The following is a 12,280-nucleotide window of genomic DNA, read 5'->3' on the forward strand; positions in this document are numbered from 1 at the left end:
AAATGTCTGCAAAGGAGGAACTCCAGTGCTACAAAGTACAAGACTGAATTTTGGGACAAATAAACACAGTTGTGGCTCTCCATAGACCATGTGACACTCATCATAGTAATAAAGTATATACTTCATCTTTTAAGCCCTAGCCTACATAAGGGCAATATGGAGACACTCTGCTCACCCAGATGTCGCGAAAGCAGTAGGTGAGACCTTGCTTTCACAGAAAAAAGTGGAAAGCTCTGATCAACTTTAATGGGGATAGGGTTCTCCCCACTGTGGCTAAGTAGCTACTACTGGACCCTTTAAAGGTCCCAGCCTGCCTATTAACTGAACAGCAGCTGCTTTGGTGTCCCCAGCCCCGCGGCTGTGAAGGATGAACACCGTAGGTGGCTCCTGTTCTGGAAGGACTGGGCGGGATGAGGCTGGAGGAAAGGGGGAAGGAGACCAGAGGGACAAAGAGTACACATAGAAGGAATAGAGCATGGTTTGTACTTCTCTACAGTTCAGATTGACTGTCTATATGATAGGGACAGTAGGCTTGACCTCGCTTAAGTCTTAATTAATGAATTAATGTTTATGAAGCTAACTATGATCTTCAGATGAAAGGCTTTTCAAAATGACAAGGGATTTGTATAACTCACAGAGTGAGATAAGCTTGTGTTTCTATAATACTGGCTCTAAAACTAGAGGTCAGAAGTTGATCCTTGAATAACTTGGTTTCCCATTCACAACTAAACAGGAAAATGCATTTTGGCGGGAGTGTGTCCCTTCTCCGAAACCCCGTTCCCAGCTTGGTCCCGCCATCACCCCTCTGCCCGTGCAGCTCAGCGTCTGACGCAGAGCTACCCTGAATGACAGCAGCGAGACTGTGAGCAAAATCAGGCCTTATTGTCAGTCTAAAACATTTTCTAGTGTTTTGTTTAGTGGTATCAGTCTTTATCTGGCATACAGCGCAAACCGTGGAGCGCATCGATCACAGCAACTTCTCCCTGCACAAAACAATCTATTTTCAGCCGTTGTTTCACAGCGCAGGACTAAGTAAAGTTCCAGGTACTTTAAATCTCTTTTATTGAATAAGTCTGTGTTGCTATAATTTAGAAACCACTGTGGTTCAAGGGTGTATTATTGCGTGTGAATGATAAACTGTAGTTCATGACCTGAGTCTAATGGTTCCTTTATCAGTTGCAGTGGACAATTAAGTGACTGAGTAGTGCAACTGACGGTGAAGAACAGATTTTGCCTCCGAGCAGCTTTCAGGAGTTAGATTTCGCTGTATCATGTTCAGAAAGGTCAGAGCTCTGGCCAGATGACCAGTATAGCAGTGCAGATGGCACTGTATGTCACCTGGCCGCTCTGGGCCTCTGCAACCTGCTGCAGAGGGCTTGGGTTCAGGGAAAGGTTATGGGCATATGCAACTGCAGCACTTTACCGGCTCGTGAGGAAAATGGCTCACTTTTCACAACGGAGATGAAAAATCAGTACAGCAGCTATGTCCAAGACGTGATGGCAGATCATGGCCATTTTCAGATGCTGTTTAAGCAAAGGAAAAAGCTTTGAATCTGTAATTCTGATCACGTTGCTATATTTGAGGGAAATGTTGATATAAATATCTATATAATCAATAACAATGCTCCCTTCCACTCTGATACCATTGGGCTCCTTTTTCCTTCTCTAAGCCCCAAAAATATTAAGGCTCAACTTTAAATGGTCAAGCTAAGATGCATGTTTACAAGACGAGTATAATTAATAGGCACAGTTGTAGACTTGCATATGCAAAGCAAGGAACTTTGCAGCTGACCAGAACTAGTCAGAGATTTAGTACAGTGCAAGTCACAGAAAACTCTTGTTCTTAAGCCTCAGTGTTCTTTTTCCTTAGAAATTACCTCATTTGCATGCATAGCTCAGCTTAGGTGTAAGTAAGTTTAGCAAATGAAAGTGGGCATGTCGACACTAAAAAAATGAAGGCTACTCTGACTGTCTTGGCCTCCTAGGAAGTATGATACAGTATAGTTTATTTCATTCTGAAAATGGATTCAGGTGATCCTTAACCAAATGGAAAAGTTATTCTTGGTTATATCTGTGGTAGTTTCTATGAAGAGCTTGAGGAGCAGACAAGACCATCTTTCGGAAAGTTTCTGCATAGTAACTTCTTATGCTGTTCATTATCTGATTCCAGATGATTAAGATTTCACAGTGTTTGGATGAGAAAACAATCTGAATTTTAATAATAATAATAATATTAATAATAATAATAATTTTAAAAGACTGTTTCAGCCAAAATAGATGATTCAGGGGCATGCTCTTGATGCAGCAGAAGTGTAGAACCGATAGCATTTAGAAGCTGGTGGCCAGCCTGAGCAACGAAAAAAAAAATTCTTTGGGTTGAATGAAGATGGAGAATTGTTATTCCTAATAGCACAATAAAACACTCTAAAATGTAACTCAGATTGACTTACAGTGTTAATGTGGACCTGATGTGAAAAGCTTGGGTTTTAAGTGTTGCTTTTTAACCCTTCCTAAGCTTTTAAAAATAGGTGCATCTTGAAACAAAAAAAAATATTTGAAAGATAAAAGATTCAATGAACCATTTTGAAAATGTCAGCATGAAGTCCTCCTGTTTACGCTGAAATATATTTGTGGAACTTAAGTAAAATATGTGAAAAAATTTTCATTCCCCTAAACTGCATTTTTCAAAGATGAAAAGATGCTATTTACCAAAGATACTTCTTCCTCCTCTAATGAATAGTCTATTTTTGCAGGATTTTAGATTGGGGGTCAAAGGAACAATGTGAATTATTAATAAAGGATTCAATTCTGTGTTCCTCAAGTGAAGCAAAAAAACCTACTGAAATTCTCAGGAGTTTTGGTCTATAAAAGCAAAGCCGAAGACAACCAAAATGAGCCTAAAGATTATCACCTATATTCATCATTTTTGGGCTATTTTGATACTAACCATGTGCCTACTACTAGATGCCTAGTTCTGGTCCCTTCATTCATGATAAGGATCAGTTTGCTCAAGGGTGAAATCCAGAGCAAACTATCTTGCTGAAATCAGGAAGACATACTAGCTATCCTGATCAGTAAAAGAATCAAGCTCTCACTGCCTTCTTTTGTGTAATAGTTTGCCAGTTAAAAGAACCCTAATTTCACACTTTACAGTAAGTCATATTTGCTCTCAATTAAATGCATGGAGTACGGTGACATCTATAGGAGGCTCTATGTCTCTACATTTAAGTCGATTTTTCATGTTATCATGTATACACCTCAGAGATTATTGTGATATAATTTGTATGAAATATCAGAAGGTAAATTAATCACCAACATTTTAACTTAGTTTAGGTCTCTCTGGAGAGTTAAAGACAACTAGAATGCATTCTATAAAATAAATGCTCTCAAACGCAGCTGGGAAAGCTGAAGGGAACAGGAACAATTGCTATGGTAACCATGTAATGGGATTAAAAAAAATCATGGAAAGTAGGAAGAGCAAGAGCAAGAACACGGTACCAAATTTGTAATAGTAAATTAATGTTGTCATCATCACTGAAACTTCTGTATTAAATATTGTTTAATCCAGTAAATAAGAAAGCCGCGAGCAGAAAACAAAACACAGCAAATTATCTGACAGAATCTCACATACGGATGCCACATTGCTTCTTTCTCTTTCTATCTGCTCTGCACAATGCTGTATAATGTCCCACTGCAGCAAACAAAGTCATTCCTGGCACAGCAAAATCCAAAAGAGAGACCGTCCCAAATGTTCCCCTTCCCAGAAACAGTCTTGTTGGAAATACGAAAGGTGGTGTGACTCTCAAACCCCATGGATCAGGATAGGTAACTGGGAGATCCTGGCTCATGTAACTGTAAAATAATGCTCCTGCAAGCACCTGCTGAAAGGCCTTGAGGGTTTCCTTAAGCTAACAGGACTCCTGCACTTGGTGAATGCCTCAAGAATATATTCTTCAATGGTCAATTAATTTATTCTGTATTTTCACTTGTGTAACTGAATATGGAAACTATCCCCTGTTCCTTTTTGTTTTCAGGATAAAAATAAAGATATTTTTATTCTGCTTAAAGAAGATAATCATGCTTATCACTGAGAAATCCTTTTGTTTCTGATTATATCTGCATGTTTAGTTAACTTCTTTCAATTTTTCAAATTTAAGTGGAATGGTTCCGAATGGTTCTGAATGACTGCAGAAATGTTCTGTACAAATGCTTTGTTCCAACTGTGAAAATTAATCTTAATTTAAAAAGAAAACCATCGAGAAAACCTTTCAATGTCTATGTAAAGATCTTTCAGTGCAAAAATATGACATACATTTTTCATGTTTTCAAAAAATTTTTCTTTTTTTCTTTTTTTTTTTTTTTTGGGTAAAAAGTGGGGAAAAAAAAACCGTTTTCAAATTTAAGTGGAATGGTTCCGAATGGTTCTGAATGACTGCAGAAATGTTCTGTACAAATGCTTTGTTCCAACTGTGAAAATTAATCTTAATTTAAAAAGAAAACCATCGAGAAAACCTTTCAATGTCTATGTAAAGATCTTTCAGTGCAAAAATATGACATACATTTTTCATGTTTTTAAAAAATTTTTCTTTTTTTCTTTTTTTTTTTTTTGAGATAAACTCTGTGGTGAAAAAACCTGCCTAAAATATGGTTAAGCACTGGTAAAAAACAAGTCTAGCCAAAAAATTCTTTTGGTCTGAAAGTTTCATACAGCACTCTATCTCCAAAGCAACAATGGAACTGAGATACAGCTTATTCCTCTAAGAGTAAGAACCTCCACATCTCATGGTATTTGGTGTCCAGCTATCTCATTCTTCTATTACTCCATCAAAGCAGGTTGCAGTAAGGGTACTTAATGGTGGTCTCACTACTAGGACAAATACGAATATTTTTTTTTTGTTCTTCCTACTCAAATGAAGCCCTAGCCATATTTTCACTAATTTTCTACACTCCTTTTCATTTTGGAACTTCCCAAATTTGTACCCAAATGATTCCTCTAAGCCCCAGATTCATCCTACATTGTCTGATCCACAAAAAACCCAAAGAGATCCTTTAGACCACTGCAAAATTACATGTCTATCATAATTTCCCTCCAAACACACTTAATAAATGAGGTACATCATTGTCATTTCCACCATATTATGGCATCTCTTAAACTACTATTCCCACCTTGCCCTTCAGAGGTCAGTGATAAATGTAGCATGGGTGTGTGAGGGCAGCAGAGAAGGAGGAAGAGAATAAATAAACATTTATTTTTCAAAACGAAAAAAGAACGGTTCAGACATCTACAAGCCAGAAACTGATGTGAAAGACTGAGCCTTAATGGAGGATCTGAAGAATACCTCCTTTCGATGAGGGCACTCACTCCTTCACTGGACTAGCAGATTTCATAAAACGGAATTTTTAGTAGGCTTTGTTCTCATTTAATACTGATTAATAAAGTGGTAAAAAGCTGGAATTCCCATCTCAGGGAAAATCTGCATTTCTTTAAAATTACTTAATTCAGGCTTGGAATGAAAAAGTTCCTACATTTCCCATCTTAAAAAAAAAAATCATTCCAGTTCATTTGAAAACATTTTACTTTTTAAAATTTTTTTTAAAAATCAAACCCAGCACTCTAGGTTTCTAAGTTTCCTTGGTTGCCAGCTTAAAAGAAAAAAGCCACTATAAGAATCGTAACTCCCAACAATGGCTAAGTGGAGCCTGGATGGTTGCTGCTTACTATCTACCAAAGGTTTCAAACTAAGCTGACACATGTTTCTGATTTAATCAAGTCAGCATGCTCTAACAGAAGAACATTCTGCGACACACCCTGACAAACCAGGGAAATGCTGTCTCACTGAAATTACTGTTACGTCGGTCCTCAGCTGGTTGAAAAAGCTTAAAAAAAATGTTATCACTGTAGTCTATCCTGTCTCTACCACTGCGAGGTATCCTTACAAATAACACTCAGAAAATACTCACTGAAGGAAACACCAGCAGGAGGGGTTGTGAGTACTTTGGAGGATGTGACTGGAATTAAAAATCATCTTGATAAATTGAAGAAATGATTTGAAATCCATAAGATAATTCAGTAAAGAATGATGCAAAATGCTGCACTGAAGAAAAATAAATGGGATGACTGCAACAGACAGCACTACATTTTACTGATTATTGCATGTCATATTACATGCAATGAATTGCACCCGTATTGCAAAAGAAAAAGCAATCTCTATATAAAAACATCTCACTTAGCAGCTAGACCTGTTCAAGCAAAAAGCTCTCTCATTAGTTCTCCTGATTGCAGTAAGACTGATGTTTGTTAAATGAGCAGGAGTTGAAGGTTCTGGCCATAAGTTCATACCATTTTTTTTTTTTCTTAGGGTCTATATTCAAGCAATACTGAATCCATGAGACAAGGAATGAACTAATAATAGGCAAAAACATTTTTGCTCTGAAGTAGACCTCATCTTATGTATTTGTATGAATTATTAGGCTTTATTAGGCTACATAGACTGCTGTTCTTTTTACATTGTCTAATTAGTAAGCAAAATAATGTATTGGAGATAGCTTACAAATTAATTTGCCATCTTTCAGCTTACATCCATATTCAGGTTCTGGAACTGTTCTTAAAAACAAGACTATCCAGCCTATCACAAAAGGACGGTCTTTTAGCTTCTGCCTTACTGGAGTCATGGCATTACCCCAGAGAAGTCAAAGGAAGCAAATGGGAGAGGAGAGAATGTACCTTATATCAATGCCCAAGTACCCCATGTTCATTATTCAAATGTGTTCCCTCTCCTGAGACACCTAATTTTCTTTTGTCTGGTACGCACATAAGCCTTTTTCTTAGAGAAATTATTTTGCATCCCATATCTTTACCCTGTTGAGATTCCTGGAAGACTTTATTTAAAAGGAAGAAGAGAAAATAAATTTTAATGCACAAACTGAACAGTCATTAGAAGAAAAATATAAAGGTATATAATTTTCCACTACAAAATAAAATGCAAAAAATTGCATGATGTGCTACTGTTTTAAGGTTCTTGTTATTAAAAGGAAATGTAACTAAATCCCACAGCAATAAGTACCGTGTGAGTGGTAGTTGCTATGGTAACTTATTCTTATTAAGTAGAATAAAAAAATCCTAAAAAAAAATACACTTTGTTGGTATATAAGTTAAGGATGCCTCAGGGCAGCCTAAAGAACATCGATGGGGCAGCAAAAAAGTATTTAAAAACCTGAAAACGTGAAATATGATGATATTAAGAATCAAAACGTATATTTTAGATTAACACTTTCAAATAAGAGAAAGGAGAATGGGATACAGTCGCTGCCTAGGCCACCGTGGGTTTCAGTTATTAGGAAAGAAATCTGGGTTTAAGTCTCTTTAGAAGAGTGGAGAATGAGCAAACTACAATATCTTGTTCTCCCCTGAAGCTAACCCGGCATTTAGATACCAGTAAAGTGGAATTGACTTTCTTACTGTAGGGCCTCAATAAAGCATAGGGACTTTTCACACCCAGCCTCCATCCCTCAGGTCTCCCCACCCCAAAATCCCCACTGATAAATTTGGTAGAAAGAACTCTCAGCTACCACAAAGAAAAGACCCCAGAGAAATCTTATCATTGCCTATTATACCTGCAGCAGATACATATGTATTATTAAAGCAGCCAGCCACTGGATGTCATTGTTATTCCACAGAAACATAACGAAGAAAAATCTCTTTAACTGCAAAATCTTTCAAGCCACCCAAAATGAGAGGCAACATACACCCTAGCTTCAAGCATGTACTACTCAAGTTAGCCTTAGCATCCTGCTTCCCAAACACAGTTTAACTATTTTTAAACGGATGAATAAGCTGTGTCTCCTATATATGGGATGTAAAATAGCTGACTAAACATCACATGAAAGAGTACACTCAGTTGGTCCTGTACATTATCTGTGTGTCAAAGACATTTCACTTCATTTTTTAAAATATTCTGCTTTGATTTGTACTTGTAATGTTTGGAAGTGCATATGCTTACTGCAAAGAATTTTTGCCCCATTTGGGGATGCAGGAAAGAACAATTTTTGCCCATGCATGAAGCTGTTGGCTTGCTGTGTCTGCTACATTTCTACCTCTGCGCCCAAGACTGAGAAATGCACATTTCTCACACCATTTTCAACACGGAATCTCAGCATGTTAGTTGAAATTACTCTTTATTTTAGCTCATATGTCCCTTCTTTCAGAGCGTGAACAAAAACTGCAGCCGTACATATGCACGGCGCTGTTCGGACCTGGTTTTGCATCCCTGTTCAGTCTGCAGTGCCACTGTTTTGCAGCAAATTGCTTTCTGCACTACAAGATAGGAAGACTGAAAACTCCTTGCCCTGATGAACTGGGATCCAGCCAGCTTGATTTCTGCACCATCCTCCACCACTTGCAGGATAAGTCTGGGCAATTTGCACATGGCTCAGGGTATTATCAAAACCAGTCACAGAACCATGCAGTTGAACAGAGGCCTGGGAATCAGTGCTTGCCTCAGTGGCTGGTACGGCAGGGACAGGATCCCATCTTATGACAGCTCACGTTATAACATCTCATACTATAGCTTGTAGCCGTGCACTGCACTGAAAAGGCACCTGTAAGTCACACTAGTTACAGGATTCCTGTCAGGCTGGTTTTCTATTAGACCTGAGCATAATTGCATCCTGTATCTTGTTGCTAAGCCTGGTACTGTCACTTTGGCCAACATGGCCACTGGTCTCAGTGTCATGCTAACCTGCTTAGAGTTACATGTGTGCTCAATTTATTGAGAGCTGGACTGAAATGAAAAGAGAATTAAGCTTGGGATGAGTAAGCTCTTACTCCTCTATTCAAGTTTCAGTATGGGATCTTTAGATTCAGCTCAGAATTTTTTGTTTCTCATTGTGCTTAGAAGCAGGTACTAAGCAGCTGCTTTCTGGTCCTTTTCTGTACCAGTAGTGTCTCCTGCAGATGGATCGGGGTGGACATATGGAATCTCTAGCTCAAAAAGCAGGTGCTCTTCCGTTGCTTGTCTTTTAACTAACCAGTCACTGCCAAATTCCTGCAACTGGGGGTGTAATCTCCCACAGTGGTTGCACAGAGAGAAGAGTAGTCCATTAATCCTTCTCGTGTTTTCCTTGCTCACCCTAGTGCTCAGAGGTGTAAATTAGAGGCAGATGTGGAAGCTGGGAAGTTTTCCAGTTTCCTATTTTAGAAATAAGTGTTTTGCATAGTGGGCATTTGGATCTTTTCAGTCTTTTTCACAGCCACAGGCAACACCACAAGAAACTCTCTGGGTGGTTAAGTAGCATGGTTTACTAGGGCTCGCATCTCAGCTAGATCTAACAGACATACGTTCAGTTAAGTCCACTCCAATTTTCCTGCAATAAAAGTAGGCTTAGATAGGAGAAAATAAGTCTGAAGGTTAGGATGCATCTGGAAGTTGGCAGAAAAAGGTTGATTTCAGTGAGTTAGTACTCAGCTGCAGGAGTAGAAATAGGAGATAAAGACAGGTTTCATACCTGATAGATAAAAGGTAAAGGAATTACTTTTTCAGAAATCAGCAGGAAAAATCTATACCAGAAAAAGAAGAAAACACATTATGTTCTCATACCCATGTATAAGCCATGGCTGACCCGATCCTAGTAATTCAACCAAATTTGGAGGATACGATTAATCTCAAATCACACCCAAAAACTAGTAAATCAGTAAGTTCCTTTCTACTGACTTAGGTTCAGATGCAGGGAAAGCATGGCAGGTTAGCTGCCCTCTTGGAGTCAATAAAAGTTACCGAAGGGTAATTTTTCATGTTAATCAGCAGTATTTACCTCTGCACTCATGTATCAGCTTTTTTTTTTTCGGTTTGTGTTCGAACTTCTTTTTCGACTATTCTTACTTGTTGTCACTACAGACCTGACCTGCAATCTGCAGTATGTGAGAAAAAGGTTTTGTTTCCCCTGATATGTATCCAGGGGAAGAGGGCTGTCTGCCTGAAAAACAAATAAATTGCCTGACATATACTAGGTAAGTGGCACCGAATGGAGCTGTCTTTAGTTTCTCTTTCAATTAATAGAAAACAGCACCTCAGGGAATTTCTAGTACCATAGAAAAAACCCTAGCACTGAAAGCACTAAAACAATGAGCAGTAAGATGTTATTATACGAGCTGCTTCTAGAGAGAGAATAAGGAGCTGCTTGGATGATTTTTAAGGCCTTTTAGTTTCAGCAGCATTTTCTCCCTCTGAATCAACTGACTTCATAATGCAACGAGAACATGAATTTATGCTATCTCAAAAAAGTATAAAATAATTTCTCCCTAAAAATACGTGCAAAAGTAAACAATGCACTGTTCTATGAGGCTTTGAGATGACAGTCAGGTTTGCCATTCAGAAGTAACGAACTCCTGACACATGTAATGAAATCTTGGTACTCTATCACATCATCATCTGTTTTTTTACTAGTAATTTAGGATATCAGAGTGATGGGATATCCTGATCATTAAATTAAGTCCTTGCTACTGGAGGCCACCATACCATGTAATGACCTTTGGAAAGTTATGGATCTTCATTTGAAAACTATTTTCTGTTTTGTTTCCACTACTGCTAATGCATAGCTACATACTGCATTTTTACTTCATTTCTCTTCCAGTGAAAATCATCTTCTGATTTCTAGGTTACATATATGTTCCATGTCCATGTCTACACACTGGAACTCATACAGAGATACACAATTTATCCAAACTCTAAAGTGGTGTTAATCTTCACCAGTGACTAAAATCCTGGTGCTAAATACTACAGTTGAGCAGGAGTAGCAGTGAATTGCTGCAGATAGTCGTTAGATTAAATGTTCATAAATATATGATAAATATCTATATGACTGGATGAAATACATTCATGTAGTAGATGCTCTCAACCTGTTCTCTCAAATTCCAGGGCCAGTTCCCAATTTTGATAGTGATTTCCTGTGCTGTTTTGAACTAGTCACTCATTTCTTTTTAACTCAGTTCTCTAGCTGTGAATAAGCAATGGAGTTCGGTATCTACTTTGCTTCTATGACTTGTAAATTTCTCAGGGCAGGGATATTTCTGATGGTTCAAGACATACAGATGCTTATGGGCTGAACAAACCAGAAACCTCTCTGTCACATGAGTAACAGGTAGTCTGCTCGTGCCACAGGAGACAGATTCAGATCTCCCACCCTGGCAGGTTTTCCTCCACCTTTGCATATATCCTTTCTAGGTCACCTAAAGCATAGGCATGTGTTTGTCAGTGAGAGGTTCTCCTGCACTTTGGAGACATCATAGCCACATCTGGTACCACAGTGGAGGAAGAAGGAGGTGGCAACGGGCAGCCTCACCAAAGAATTCATCCATCCTATGACCAACCATCCCATGGAAGAGATGCTCGTGGAAAGAATGACCAGGAGCTGTTTAATTATGTCTGTGCCCCCGATACACAAAGACAACAAAGCCTGAACTTGGACGAGTACTTTGCATGTTTCTGCAAGCAATGATGATAAACTTCAGAAGTACTCGGTAAACTGTACCAGTCATGTACCTTTGACAGTTTTACTTGCACTCTGGACACTTAAATTCCTTGGGTTTACAACTTGCCAGGGTATTTATTTTTCTTTTCTTTCTGGACTTCCACACAATACCTGGCCCATCCTAGGGAAAGCATCAATAATTTGTAGTTGTCCAGCTGGAGGGTTCATTATCAGCTGCTTCATACCTTTCCTACTGCAAAGAAAGTTCACCTCACACTGTCTGTAAAAAGCTCATTCAGCAAAATATTCCTTCGGTACTCATTTGCTGCCATCTTCTATGCTAAAACTTCAACGCAAAGAACTGCAAAGCAGAAAGTTAGACCCAAGACCATCCACCCCAGAAAGGAAAGACTTCCTAATTTGCTTCTTGCTCTAGGACATACTCAGATACCGTGTTTTTAAAAAATGATAACTGAAACCTATGGTGAAAAAACCTCATGCAGTTTTTTTTTAATTTGAATTCTAGCTGGTCAGACTAGAACTAATTGGAATTTGGCACGTTTCAGCAAGGAAAGAGGCTGCAGTCACTCTTGAAAGTCGTTGCTTGAATTAGCACCAGTCACTTCAAGAGTGCCGTATCTGGAGCCCTTTGGGGTAATTTCATAGGGAATAACGGAGTAATGTTCTTTTGAAACTGGGCTGTGGCACTTTAGAAAGACAGGTCCATACAAAAGACCCTAAAATAGCACATAATAAAGTATAATAATTCTTATTCTGATTCTCACTCTATTCTTTAGCACCCTCCCCCCCCGCA

This window comes from Aptenodytes forsteri, unplaced genomic scaffold, assembly GCF_000699145.1.
Source record: "Aptenodytes forsteri isolate BGI_AS27 unplaced genomic scaffold, ASM69914v1 Scaffold255, whole genome shotgun sequence".
In the NCBI taxonomy this organism is placed as follows: Eukaryota; Metazoa; Chordata; class Aves; order Sphenisciformes; family Spheniscidae; genus Aptenodytes; species Aptenodytes forsteri.